The sequence below is a fragment of the Pseudophryne corroboree genome, chromosome 3 (genome assembly GCF_028390025.1).
Source record: "Pseudophryne corroboree isolate aPseCor3 chromosome 3, aPseCor3.hap2, whole genome shotgun sequence".
In the NCBI taxonomy this organism is placed as follows: Eukaryota; Metazoa; Chordata; class Amphibia; order Anura; family Myobatrachidae; genus Pseudophryne; species Pseudophryne corroboree.
Window position 1 is genome coordinate 246,719,823 of NC_086446.1, and position 15,808 is coordinate 246,735,630.

Below are 15,808 nucleotides of genomic sequence, written 5' to 3' on the forward strand. Positions count from 1 at the left end.
GTATTTGACTCGTACTCATAGTTTTTATGCTGATGTCTCCATTAAGGTTGTGGTATATTTTGTTGACATTCATAATGTTAAAAAGGTTGTAATGTTGACCACGTTGTCATTCATCCTGTTGACAAAACGTCCCTTGTCTAGTAGTGACATACTGGTCGCGGCACCAGTGATGTCTTCCAAGATCAGTGGTCAGCTGATGAGGACTTCCAGTGGATCCAGCTGTGCTTCCACCAGTATTACTAACCCTAACCTTTCCCCTAGTGCCTAATTTTTACCCTTCACCTAGTGCCTAAAGCTGGATACACACAGAGTGAACAAATGATATACAACATTGATCAGACCTATCATGCAGGCCCTGTAGCACAGCTGATGCCCAATATATCTGCAGATATTTTGGGGGGGGGGGGGGATTTTGGACTGCACACCCTAATTTTAAACATAGTACGAGGTGCTATCATGCTTGTAGTTCACCACAGAAAAAAGAAAATGCAGGTGCACACTCTATAGTACTAAGCACTGCTAATCAGAATAATTATAATAAACTCTGCAATCTAACATTGAGGTGCTTAGCATTATATTTGCCCAAAAATATGGGTCCACCAACTGCGACCAAGTGACCTTATTTGGTGGGTCCCTAACACTAAGGTTCAAGTCTAGGGCACAGGACCCCAAAGTCAGCACAGTTAATGTGTTAGTAAGTGTTACATAAATGAGAAGCAAAAGCTATGTGTTTATTGTGTTACTTAACACTAACACTTTAAGTTCCCACTAGTGTGATGCCTTGGGGCAGTTGCCCTGTGCTGGCTTTGGAGATCCTGTGCCCTGAACTTTTACCTTAGTGTTAGGGACCCACCAGATGAAGTAATCTCGTTGCAGTTAGTGGGCCCATACTTTTGGCCAAAAATAATACTAAGTACCGCAATTTTGTTCTATGTAAGATTACAGAGTTTATTATAATTATTCTGAAAGGCAGTGCTTAGTACTATAGAGTGTGTCTCTGCATTTTCTTTTTTTTTCTGCATATCTGCAGATATATCAGCACATCTGACTGTGTGTACGGGCGGTTTGCCAAATGCCTGTTCACTTGTTGCAGGGGGAACAGTATGGGATCCCGACCGTCATATTGACTTACATATCAGTAAGTCTGTATACTCAGGGCCGTCTTTTCGTATGGGCTCAATGGGCTCTTGCCCAAGGGCCCCAAGAGAATAAGGGCCCTAGGCTGATAGCTGAGGGTCCCCTCTTTCCAGGGGTACCAGATTTTTGAAAATTGGCCCTGGGGAACCGGAGATATCCGACTTGAAAGCAGTGGTCCCCATCCAAGCCTGTTAATTGCTTTTCCCAGCCAGATATTTCGGGTTCTGTCTGACTTTGGGTATTTCTAAGGGTATAAGCCAAAAGCTGGGACTCTCCCCTTTTAGTGGAGACTGGCAGTGTGTCTCTACTATGCCCAGTACCAGAGATATCAGTCTTCAAGCAGCTGGTCATTGCTCCAGCTCCACATGCCTAATATGCAGTTTTAGATTTTCGTTGGTGAATTGCTCTGGCTCCAGAACTCTGATCCCCAAGTCCCCAGAATCTTCTGAAAGTTGGGACTCTATAGTATTTTATCCCATTCAAAGCTAAGAAATATATTTTCAGGAACTTGAGATATCTGCAGTCAAGCAAGCTGCCCTCCCACCGGAAAATGATAAATATTAAGCCCACTCCACTATACACCCTCCCCTACGTATTAAACACCCCCTACCACCCTGGAAGTCATGTACCAGGGCTTCTTCATTCAGCCCAATGCCCCCTTCTACAGTTTAGCCCCATCTGTGCAGTAAAGGAGTAATTAGCAGAAATCACTGCTTCAGGTCCTACATGCTGAGCGGAAAATAGAACACCCCCTACTGTCCGCGGGACATCAAAGCTGCTGCTGATAGCTCCTCCCACCGCTACCGCTGGAGCATGGGTAGGGGGCCCAGTGCATTGCTGTGCCCAGGGGCCTACACTGCTGTTAAGACGGCTCTGTGTATACTTACCTGAATCGGTGGATTTGCTGTCAAGTCACTCTAGTGAGTATCCAGCTTTATCCTAACCTCCACTACTGGCCCATGCATTTACATGTCGACATTCAGCACATGTTCAATTCAGACATTGCAAATGTTGACATTTTGACTACATCCCCTCCATTAAGTGTTTACATTCTGTAAACGTATCCAATAAAGGATACAACCAGGATACAGCTATTTTGTCTTATTAAAAATTTGGCTTGGAGTTTCATTTTGACAGATACCTCTAGGGAAGAAAAAGCTGAAGAAATGTTGAAATACTAATTCAAGTGAATTTCTGCCAGATAAAACCTTCACCTTTCCTTCTTGTAAGTATTTGATGGTCCTGAAGATAAAATATCTTTATGTCATGGCCAAGTGATGGTAGTGGTTTACAATAGATGTAATGATCAAAATGCACATGTGATAATGTACTTACCAGTTGTTATTCAAATATCAGCAAGTAAAGACTGCGTAGGTCATGTAATATGGCCGTAGCAGCATAAACTCACCGGCTGGGCCTGCTGCACGCCTCTTAATGCATCACTCTGGCACGGAAGGGGTTACAGTTTTTGTGGGAGTAACGTAAGGAAAACTGCCTGGATTATGATTGGCTAGATTCTGTATAGGGGCTGGTCTGACATACATATAGTCTTCAGACCTAGGCACATCCTGCCTCTTCCAGTTTTTTCCGTGGAACTGTTGAGTACAGCTGATTTAACAGTGTTTTATTGCTGCATATTATTTCTGTGTTCCTCTCATCTTTCTCTCTGCTCTCCTTATCTATACTTCTCTCTGTATCTTCTACTAAACTCTACTCCTGTTCTACCTCCTTCTCCCGTACTTTCTCCATTCTCCTTTCTTACCTAAATGTATTTGTGCTTATGGGCCCTTCCTGCTCGGCTGCTGGACTCCTCGAGCGAGGCCCGGCTGAGCTGGAGCGGGCTTGCGGTGCCTGGAGCGGGGGTTCCCTGGCGTCCGCTGCCGTGCTCGCCCGCCCGCCCGCGCTCCCTCCCGGCCACAGTCTCTGTCTCGGTCCCCACCGCTGGCTTCGGCGTTGGCGGCTGGGGACGTGCCGGGAGTTCGTGGGCGGCTGCAGCAGGCTGCTGGGGACGGCTGGGAACGTCCCTGCACCCGCTGGTCGTCACGCAGGGTGGGTGCGCCAGGCCTGTATGGCCGGTACAGCGCTCCCGCCCTGCAGCACACACAACAAACTAAAAAATAACACGGGGGGGGTAGTCCATATACCACTCTTGCCGGAGGGAGGGGGGCAGCCCACATATCACTCCCGCTGGGGGGGGAGCCCACATATCACTCCCGCCGGGGGGGGGGGCAGCCCACATATCACTCCCACCGGGGGGGGGGGGGGGGGGGCAGCCCACATATCACTCCCGCCCACATGAGGCTCAGGGGAAGTTTTTACCTCGGGCAGGGGGGGGGGGGGTGCGCGCGGCTGCAGTTGTTATTCAAATATCAGCAAGTAAATTGATATTATCATTACTATGTCTGTACAGTTTGTATGTTCTACCATAAAGATTACCGTTCTAGCCCATACCAACAAAGCTAACATAAAAACAGTTTTAAATATGATAAGCAGCTAAAAAAAGATGTTTTCTATTCTGGGGCAAAACTTCTGCCTGTCATAATTTGGCAATGAAGTGTACTACTCAGATAGGTATCTTGGCTTTTAAATTGTCATCATGCCCTATGTTTTGTAGTTAGGTGGTTAAAGATGTACAGGAGTTAAGAGAGAGTTTAAAATCAATCCTGCAGGATTTTTACATTCACAGTAAATGCTTATTGTTAGTTGAGGTCAGATTGAATTCTAGGCAAAAACAGAGTGTGACTCATCTTCCACTGTCTTGCAGATGGGTTTCAACTTAAGCTGCATTGAGTGCTGGCTGGCACCAGACGCACATTTCCATTTTATACTTTTTATCCTACAATGGGAGCTTCAGAGCTGTCACTATCATAGACGCTGCTGCTGGTTTGTTGTCACGCAGGATAGCAACTGCATCATGCCGGCTTCCATGTTACATAATGATTTGTGTGCTATAAGAGAACGCACTGATCATGGTAGTAGCCCAAAATTAGAATAAATAAACAAAAACATTTACCTTTTCTATTCTCCCATAACCGTATTCTATAGGAATTATGGGGGTAATTCAGAGTTGATCACAGCAGCAAATTTGTTAGCAGTTGGGCTAAACCATGTGCATTGCTTTTGGGGGGCAGATATAACATGTGCAGAGAGAGTTAGATTTTGATGGGATGTGTTCAAACTGAAATCTAAATTGCAGTGTAAAAATAAAGCAGCCAGTATTTACCCTGCACAGAAACAATATAACCCACCCAAATCTAACTCTCTCTGCACGTTATATCTGCCCCCCCCCCCCCCCCCCTGCAGAGCATATGGTTTTGCCCAACTGCTAACAAATTTGCTGCTGCGATCAACTCTTATGTACAAAATGGGGGTGATTCCGTGTTGATCGTATCTGTGCTAAATTTAGCACAGCTACAATCAGGAACACAGAAATGCTTGGGGGGCGGGGGCGCCCCACATGTCAGTCCCTGCCCTGTCGCTGAAGTACAAAAGCATTACAATGCTTTTGTACTTCAGGAGTAGCTCCCGGCCAGTGCAGCTTTTGCGCACTGGCCGGTAGCTACTCATCGTGCCCGGCTCGCAGCGGCTGCGTGTGCCCCCTGCGCGGCCCGCCCCCCGCTCGGCCCAGCCACGCCTGCATTGTCCAGACTGCGCCCTCAAAACGGTGGGCAAACGCTGCCGTGCCGCCCCCTCCTGCCCAGCGACCAGCTGTCATCCATGCGCCGGGGCACTGCAGCGGCGGCGCAGTTCTGACCTGATTGCTGCGCTGTGATAAACTGCAGCGAGCGATCAGGTCAGAATGACCCCCTATGCTTTTTTCTATAGCAAGCCGTGCCATAACCTTTTTAATAGTGTAGCTAATTATTTGCTGTAATAATTCTATCTGAGAAACTGCGCTATATAAGAAACTGTTAATAAATAAGGTATGTGTGGGTGTATGTGTGGGTGTATGTGTGTGTGTATGTATCTATCTATATATATATATATATATATATATATATATATACACAAAAGAATGGAAATGGATCGGCACTCCGTTTTCAATGTTGAAAAGTGCGCTGGTGCCCTCTCAGCAACAATGGTTAAACAAACAGAGAAGAATAGGCGGCACTCAGCGTCTTGAGCAAAAATAGAAAAGTGTATTTAAAACACCATCATAAACCAACGTTTCGGGACACGCAGGTCCCTTTGTCAAGGTGTACAGCAATAGGTGAGAAGTGACAACATACCTTTATAGCAGAAGAAGCCCCAGAGTGACTGTGTGAAGTGCGGCGTCCGTCCACGAGGTCCGGCGCAAGCTGCTGACGTCATCGGCGGGCGGGTGCCCGTTGTCATGGAAACCATGTACACTGTTAAGCCGCTGCCGAAAGAATGTGACAGGAGTGGTGACTGTCAGTGAAGTACTACCACCGCTGTGTTTGCAAATAACTAGCGTAGCTAAAGTGGTTGACTGGTGCATATTAAACCACAGATTTGTGGAGCTGTTTACAGGGCTCTGTCTGTACGTTTAAAGAGCCACAGCTGGGCACAATAACAATAATACTGTACCTCTTGTTTCAGTAAATAAACAATGTTGTATTATGAGACAACCAGAAATCTATATGGCATAAAGCTATTATTAACATGCAGTGAAAAACAGTAGGCTAATTAAATTCATCGTCGACCACACTGGCTGTGCTAGGGTGAGAGAGAAAAAAAGTGCAAGAAATGAAAAAAACGTGTGAAAGAGGATTTGCTGCCCATAATACAAGCCTACATAAGTTAAAAATATGGTTTAAGATGTTGAGCAGTTATACAAGAGGGGGGAACAGAAAAAAGGGGGGGGGGGAATAGGTCCTTAACATTCCCGGTAGGGCTAAAGTTGTTAATGGGTGAACAAGTTCCAGGGCATCATTTCATTTAGGCCGCCAGGGTTAATTGTGCCAAGTTTGTGAATCCACCTAGCTTCCAATCTGAGGAGTTTACCCTCCCGGTCACCACCTCTCAGGGACTTCTCAATATGGTCAATAACCATATGCTTCAGGTCATTGATACAGTGGCCTGCTTCCAAAAAATGCCTGGCGACTGGCTGGTCTGATACCTTGCTCAATGATGCTTGCTTGATTGCTGACCTGTGGAGGGCCATTCGTTCCCTCATGGTTCTAATAGATTTGCCCACATAGACCAAGTTGCATGGGCAGACTATGATGTAAATGATGAAAGAGGACTGGCATGAAAGTACATATTTGATACTGATGTTACGATTCTCATGCGGATGTTTAAAGTAAGAGCCAGTGAGCATATGGGTGCAGGTGGTACATTTTGGGCATTTATAACACCCTGGAGGTCTCATGAGGAAGTTGGATGGACGATCACTGCTGGTACTAAATCCAGTGATATCTGTATGGACCTTAGAAGGAAGGTTATCCAGCGCTCATGTATTTGAGTATTTGGATTGTCCTAAGGCTGCTACCTATTTCAGAAGTACCTCAAACTTCAATATAGATATAGTACAATACAGGGTTAGGTGCGCCAAATGGACAATTACTTCTGGTGCAAAAAGGAGGATGTTGTTGTAATAACACTCAGACTAATTATTTTAAATGTCAAAAAATGTCTTTTATTTAGGCTAAAAATATGTCTTCATTTACTGCACGCACTAAGAACTTATGCAGTTCTATGAAGGGTTGTGGTTTAGAGATTGGGGAAGGGGAAGGGGACTGGATGGAGTTGTCTTCCTCCCTCTCCAAGACGGTGACCGCTTCCCCATTCGCACAGACAACCACGGTGCGCTCAGAAGAACGACACCGTGAACTGTCAGAGCACAGGGGTGGACGGTATATCCGGAGCCCTCACTACCTGACTATTAGCAACCATTAGGATCCCTTGCCGCACCGACCCTCCGGGGGTACCCCTATTTGTTTTGAACCTCTTCTATTTGGACAAATTATAAATACTGATCATAGGCTCTGGACATTCTAACAGAACTATAGACACTACAGAGGTGGGACGCCACCGACCTGAGTGTCTCCATTCCTTCACAGTAACAGACTTGTTTATATATCCAAAGCACACAGTTATCTCTTTCTTTCCCCCCCCCCCTCCAACATCCCTCACCATCCAGTCCCCTTCCCCAATCTCTAAACCACAACCCTTCATAGAACTGCATAAGTTCTTAGTGCGTGCAGTAAATGAAGACATATTTTTAGCCTAAATAAAAGACATTTTTTGACATTTAAAATAATTAGTCTGAGTGTTATTACAACAACATCCTCCTTTTTACACCAGAAGTAATTGTCCATTTGGCGCACCTAACCCTGTATTGTACTATATCTGTATGGACAATAGTGTCCTTAATATTGCGGCCTCTCGTGAAACAAGACATCGGGCGCTTGTGTTTAAAGACAGGGATAGAGGTGTCCGTAGAAATCAGAGGCCACAAGGCTCTTGACGCACGTGGAATGACTGCACTAGCTGTGCTGTATTGAGTGACAAAAGGTATCACCTCTCCTTTAGGCTTCTTGGTGCTTGGAGATAATAGGTTGGATCTTGGAATCGCCATGACCTCTATTTTTTGTGTCTGTAGAGTCCTGTGGTCATACCCTCTTATCAGAAGTTTATCAATAAGCTTGTTTAATTCATCCTCCAATGTCGACCGGTCACTGATGATTCTGGATAACCTGATCATCTGGGATCTAGGTAATCCTTTAATAAAAATTCTGGGATGGTGGCTATTGGCCCGTAGGATGGTATTTTGGTCTGTGGGTTTAGTAAAGAGACCGGTATGGATACTTCCTTCTGATAGAGTGATTTGTACATCCAGATAACTGATGGTATTGGTACTGGTAGAGTAGGTGTATTTGATAGGTGAACTACGCATGTTGATAGTAGACATCATAGATTCAAAAAGGCTCAGAGGGCCCTTCCACAGGATGAATAAATTGTCTATGAACCGAGTGTATAGACGAATGTGCTGAGCTATATCCGGGTCCTGAAAGAAAGCCTCCGCTTCCTCCTTGAACATAAAAATCATTTTTATTTCTTTTTTTTTTTCTTCTTTGTTTCTTGACCTCGCCATAATCAGGGGAGCGTCTCAGTACAGAATATCAATGGCTCTTACTATTGAAAGAAAACCATCATACTGCCAACACTCCGGTGAGATGGCAAAGACAATCCTGGATATCAACCCAGGTAGGCTGAATGCTGAGAAAAACGCAATTAAACCCTTTTTCTACCTTTACGTGCTGGAGCTCCCTGGCCTGAGAGATTCCATCCTGTAGTTCAACTTCGTAAGTAGAAGTCTTTGTTTCTTTTTTTTTAACAGGGACAGCAGGACAAAGTCCTGAACCTGACGCAACTCTGGTATGGCGTCGCGTACTACCTCCCCTTCCAGAGGGGAATCGGTAAAATCTATTTGAAAAATCAGCGAGGGGAATCATCTGTAAACTCCAGTATGTCCCCCTTTGGATTCTATTATTAACCCCCAGGTCCAAGTCCATTCCCGGACTGACGGAAGAGTATTAGACGAGTTCCCACCGGTGTGGGCTCCAGCCAGATAGACCCAGCAACATGCGGTGGATGTGGTAGAAACAGAAGACAATATCCGCTTCTGCTAACCTAACAAGGCTGCAGAGCTCTTACCTTTTCACCTTCCACTATCTGCACAGAAAGGGAAAAAAAGAACTGTATCGAACCAGTTAAAATGACTGCATCCCACAAAAGAATGCGTCACCAACCGTTGTGAGGGAATCTAACTCAGGAAGGTAGACTTACCAGTGGTATTCGCAGAGAGTGACTTAACTGAGGCATCCCCAAACAACGGTACACCGTCACAGGGAAAAAACTCCAGTATCTCTCTGAGTCAGCCTCAGCATTCCTCCGGCCACACCTACTGCAAACGCACGGCAGCCTGCCGCAATGTTATAGAGAAGAACCAACATAAGAAACATCCCCTCTCTCTCTAGGGTGATTCTATCGGATGTTTTTCCGAATACAAGCACTCCCCCACGCGCATGTAATGCAAATAACTTCAAAGCATATCATTAAAATATCACTTCGCTTCCTGTATACGATCCTTTGTGACAGGGCCCCGTGCCGACTAGGAGTTGACTTTCACCGTATTCTATCCGCGGCGGGGAAAGAATAAACACTCGGACTCCTCGTGAGGATCTGAGACCAACTCGTCACGGCTGACCTAGAGCTTTATCAACAGAGCGACCAGCACATGAGAAGGAACACTTTTAGTTCAGCATTCATTAGAACTTTTAATTTAATATACATATTTAAATACACATATCATATATATATATATATATATATATACAAAGCCAAATCAGCCGGCACTCAGCTTCAGACAACAGCGTGCCCCGGTGCCTTAATCCTCAAAATGTATGCAATTCCAATGGTGGACAATGAGGCACTCAAGAGGCTGGTTATAAGCAGAAATGCTGTATTGACATAAAGCAACATTTCGGGGCAGAGCCCCTTCTTCAAAGCATACCAATACAAAAGTGAACACACAACACTTACCCACTAAAATACCCCACAGGGCTCGGTGCACACTCCTCCGCGTCTCCCGCCGCAGCTCCGTCACTGTTAGCCGCCGCCGGCTGCTTCCGGGTCCCAGCTTGACCTGGTTGCCCTAGCAACCACGTCTGTATGCGTTCCACTTCAGAAGCAGCTGCGTTGCGGTTCACACCGCGTAGCGCCAGCCGAGAGGGACGGAGAAGATTCACACCTCTAATTAGCCCTGCAAAAAATAAACACAATGAAAAAATAACAACATTTAAAAACAAAGCAAACATGTAAGAGCTACCAAGTATATACTGGGCGGCACAGTTAATCACAAGGCATCACAACTTCACATTATTAGAGATATAACGTTACCGTAATTATCCCTATACTCTACCACGTACTGTATTACATAATGCTATTCCAATTTATCTTGTCATTCAGTCCCAGGGGAGACATAGTGTTAAGGCGAAAAATCCATCGGGATTCTGCCAGCAAAAGTGCCTTATGTCGATCACCACCCCTTAGTGTTAATGGGATGTGATCGATCATAAAATATCTCAACATGGACAACGTGTGACCTTTTTCTCTGAAATGACGAGCCACCGGTTGGTCTAAATTTCTACCTGATAGATGAATGGCTGACCGATGCAGAGCCATACGGTCCCTAAATGGCCTGGAAGTTTGTCCTACGTAATACAGACCACAAGGACAGCATATGATGTACACTACAAAATCTGACCTGCATGTCAGAATATGTCTAATATCGTACAACTTCTCAGAGTGTGGATGTTTAAATTTGCGACAGGGTTGCATATATTTGCAGGTAGTGCAGTTATGGCAGCTATAACAGCCCGGAGGTTTATAGTATACATTTGGCGTCACACCCTTCCCCATACCGGAGATGTCTGTTTTTACCAGCCTATCGCGAAGATTGCGGCCTCGCCTAAAGGCCGCTAAAGGTCTAGTGTCTTTAAGCGATGGCAGTTCACTGTCAGATTTAATGATAGGCCACAACGCTAATGATGCTTGCTGAATGATGGGCCAGCCCCATCATTCAGCAAGCATCATTAGCGTTGTGGCCTATCATTAAATCTGACAGTGAACTGCCATCGCTTAAAGACACTAGACCTTTAGCGGCCTTTAGGCGAGGCCGCAATCTTCGCGATAGGCTGGTAAAAACAGACATCTCCGGTATGGGGAAGGGTGTGACGCCAAATGTATACTATAAACCTCCGGGCTGTTATAGCTGCCATAACTGCACTACCTGCAAATATATGCAACCCTGTCGCAAATTTAAACATCCACACTCTGAGAAGTTGTACGATATTAGACATATTCTGACATGCAGGTCAGATTTTGTAGTGTACATCATATGCTGTCCTTGTGGTCTGTATTACGTAGGACAAACTTCCAGGCCATTTAGGGACCGTATGGCTCTGCATCGGTCAGCCATTCATCTATCAGGTAGAAATTTAGACCAACCGGTGGCTCGTCATTTCAGAGAAAAAGGTCACACGTTGTCCATGTTGAGATATTTTATGATCCGTCACATCCCATTAACACTAAGGGGTGGTGATCGACATAAGGCACTTTTGCTGGCAGAATCCCGATGGATTTTTCGCCTTAACACTATGTCTCCCCTGGGACTGAATGACAAGATAAATTGGAATAGCATTATGTAATACAGTACGTGGTAGAGTATAGGGATAATTACGGTAACGTTATATCTCTAATAATGTGAAGTTGTGGATGCCTTGTGATTAACTGTGCCGCCCAGTATATACTTGGTAGCTCTTACATGTCTGCTTTGTTTTTAAATGTTGTTATTTTTTCATTGTGTTTATTTGTTGCAGGGCTAATTAGAGGTGTGAATCTTCTCCGTCCCTCTCGGCTGGCGCTACGCGGTGTGAACCGCAACGCAGCTGCTTCTGAAGTGGAACGCATACAGACGTGGTTGCTAGGGCAACCAGGTCAAGCTGGGACCCGGAAGCAGCCGGCGGCGGCTAACAGTGACGGAGCTGCGGCGGGAGACGCGGAGGAGTGTGCACCGAGCCCTGTGGGGTATTTTAGTGGGTAAGTGTTGTGTGTTCACTTTTGTATTGGTATGCTTTGAAGAAGGGGCTCTGCCCCGAAACGTTGCTTTATGTCAATACAGCATTTCTGCTTATAACCAGCCTCTTGAGTGCCTCATTGTCCACCATTGGAATTGTATATATATATATATATATATATATATATATATATATATTAGTGATGAGCGGGTTCGGTTCGTCGGGATCCGAACCCCCCCGAACTTCACCTTTTTTTACACGGTTCCGAGCAGACTCGGATCCTCCCGCCTTGCTCGGTTAACCCGAGCGCGCCCGAACGTCATCATCCCGCGGTCGGATTCTCGCGAGATTCGTATTCTATATAAGGAGCCGCGCGTCGCCGCCATTTTTCACTCGTGCATTGGAGATGATCGTGAGAGGACATGGCTGGCATCCTCTCAGTTTCTATGTTCAGTGGGCTGCAAATATCTGTGCTCAGTGTGCTGCAAATATCTGTGCTCAGTGTGCTGCAAGTGCAAATATCTACGTTCTCTGCCTGAAAAACGCTCCATATCTGTGCTCAGTGTGCTGCAAATATCTGTGCTCAGTGTGCTAATTGCTTTATTGTGGGGACTGGGGACCAGCAGTATTATAAAGTAGGAGGACAGTGCAGAGTTTTGCTGACCAGTGACTACCAGTATTATACGTTCTCTGCCTGAAAAACGCTCCATATCTGTTCTGCATTGTAGTATATAGTAGGAGGACAGAGCAGAATTTTGCTGACCACCAGTATAACTATATATATAGCAGTACGGTACATTAGTCCACTGCTCTACCTCTGTGTCGTCAAGTATACTATCCCATCCATACCTGTGGTGCATTTCAGTTTTGCACAGTTTGCTGACCACCAGTATATAATATATAGCAGTACGGTACAGTAGGCCACTGCTCTACCTACCTCTGTGTCGTCAAGTATACTATCCATCCATACCTGTGGTGCATTTCAGTTTTGCACAGTTTGCTGACCACCAGTGTATAATATATAGCAGTACGGTACAGTAGGCCACTGCTCTACCTACCTCTGTGTCGTCAAGTATATTATCCATCCATACCTGTGGTGCATTTCAGTTTTGCACAGTTTGCTGACCACCAGTATAAAATATATAGCAGTACGGTATAGTAGGCCACTGCTCTACCTACCTCTGTGTCGTCAAGTATACTATCCATCCATACCTGTGGTGCATTTCAGTTTTGCACAGTTTGCTGACCACTAGTATATAATATATAGCAGTACGGTACAGTAGGCCACTGCTCTACCTACCTCCGTGTCGTCAAGTATACTATCATCCATACCTGTGGTGCATTTCAGTTTTGCACAGTTTGCTGACCACCAGTATACAATATATAGCAGTACGGTACAGTAGGCCACTGCTCTACCTACCTCTGTGTCGTCAAGTATACTATCCATCCATACCTGTGGTGCATTTCAGTTTTGCACAGTTTGCTGACCACCAGTATATATTATATAGCAGTACGGTACAGTAGGCCACTGCTCTACCTACCTCTGTGTCGTCAAGTATACTATCCATCCATACCTGTGGTGCATTTCAGTTTTGCACAGTTTGCTGACCACCAGTGTATAATATATAGCAGTACGGTACAGTAGGCCACTGCTCTACCTACCTCTGTGTCGTCAAGTATATTATCCATCCATACCTGTGGTGCATTTCAGTTTTGCACAGTTTGCTGACCACCAGTATAAAATATATAGCAGTACGGTATAGTAGGCCACTGCTCTACCTACCTCTGTGTCGTCAAGTATACTATCCATCCATACCTGTGGTGCATTTCAGTTTTGCACAGTTTGCTGACCACCAGTATATAATATATAGCAGTACGGTACAGTAGGCCACTGCTCTACCTACCTCCGTGTCGTCAAGTATACTATCATCCATACCTGTGGTGCATTTCAGTTTTGCACAGTTTGCTGACCACCAGTATACAATATATAGCAGTACGGTACAGTAGGCCACTGCTCTACCTACCTCTGTGTCGTCAAGTATACTATCCATCCATACCTGTGGTGCATTTCAGTTTTGCACAGTTTGCTGACCACCAGTATATATTATATAGCAGTACGGTACAGTAGGCCACTGCTCTACCTACCTCTGTGTCGTCAAGTATACTATCCATCCATACCTGTGGTGCATTTCAGTTTTGCACAGTTTGCTGACCACCAGTATATAATATATAGCAGTACGGTACAGTAGGCCACTGCTCTACCTACCTCTGTGTCGTCAAGTATACTATCCATCCATACCTGTAGTGCATTTCAGTTTTGCACAGTTTGCTGACAACCAGTATATAATATATAGCAGTACGGTACAGTAGGCCACTGCTCTACCTACCTCTGTGTCGTCAAGTATACTATCCATCCATACCTGTGGTGCATTTCAGTTTTGCACAGTTTGCTGACCACCAGTATATAATATATAGCAGTACGGTACAGTAGGCCACTGCTCTACCTACCTCTGTGTCGTCACGTATACTATCCATCCATACCTGTGGTGCATTTCAGTTTTGCACAGTTTGCTGACCACCAGTATATAATATATAGCAGTACGGTACAGTAGGCCACTACTCTACCTACCTCTGTGTCGTCAAGTATACTATCCATCCATACCTGTGGTGCATTTCAGTTTTGCACAGTTTGCTGACCACCAGTAGATAATATATAGCAGTACGGTACAGTAAGCCACTGCTCTACCTACCTCTGTGTCGTCAAGTATACTATCCATCTATACCTGTGGTGCATTTCAGTTTTGCACATTTTGCTGACCACCACTGTATAATATATAGCAGTACGGTACAGTAGGCCACTGCTCTACCTACCTCTGTGTCGTCAAGTATACTATCCATCCACACCTGTGGTGCATTTCAGTTTTGCACAGTTTGCTGACCACCAGTATATAATATATAGCAGTACGGTACAGTAGGCCACTGCTCTACCTACCTCTGTGTCGTCAAGTATACTATCCATCCATACCTGTGGTGCATTTCAGTTTTGCACAGTTTGCTGACCACCAGTATATATTATATAGCAGTACGGTACAGTAGGCCACTGCTCTACCTACCTCTGTGTCGTCAAGTATACTATCCATCCATACCTGTGGTGCATTTCAGTTTTGCACAGTTTGCTGACCACCAGTATATAATATATAGCAGTACGGTACAGTAGGCCACTGCTCTACCTACCTCTGTGTCGTCAAGTATACTATCCATCCATACCTGTAGTGCATTTCAGTTTTGCACAGTTTGCTGACCACCAGTGTATAATATATAGCAGTACGGTACAGTAGGCCACTGCTCTACCTACCTCTGTGTCGTCAAGTATATTATCCATCCATACCTGTGGTGCATTTCAGTTTTGCACAGTTTGCTGACCACCAGTATAAAATATATAGCAGTACGGTATAGTAGGCCACTGCTCTACCTACCTCTGTGTCGTCAAGTATACTATCCATCCATACCTGTGGTGCATTTCAGTTTTGCACAGTTTGCTGACCACCAGTATATAATATATAGCAGTACGGTACAGTAGGCCACTGCTCTACCTACCTCCGTGTCGTCAAGTATACTATCATCCATACCTGTGGTGCATTTCAGTTTTGCACAGTTTGCTGACCACCAGTAGATAATATATAGCAGTACGGTACAGTAAGCCACTGCTCTACCACCTCTGTGTCGTCAAGTATACTATCCATCTATACCTGTGGTGCATTTCAGTTTTGCACATTTTGCTGACCACCACTGTATAATATATAGCAGTACGGTACAGTAGGCCACTGCTCTACCTACCTCTGTGTCGTCAAGTATACTATCCATCCACACCTGTGGTGCATTTCAGTTTTGCACAGTTTGCTGACCACCAGTATATAATATATAGCAGTACGGTATAGTAGGCCACTGCTCTACCTACCTCTGTGTCGTCAAGTATACTATCCATCCATACCTGTGGTGCATTTTAGTTTTGCACAGTTTGCTGACCACCAGTATATAATATATAGCAGTACGGTACAGTAGGCCACTGCTCTACCTACCTCTGTGTCGTCAAGTATACTATCCATCCATACCTGTGGTGCATTTCA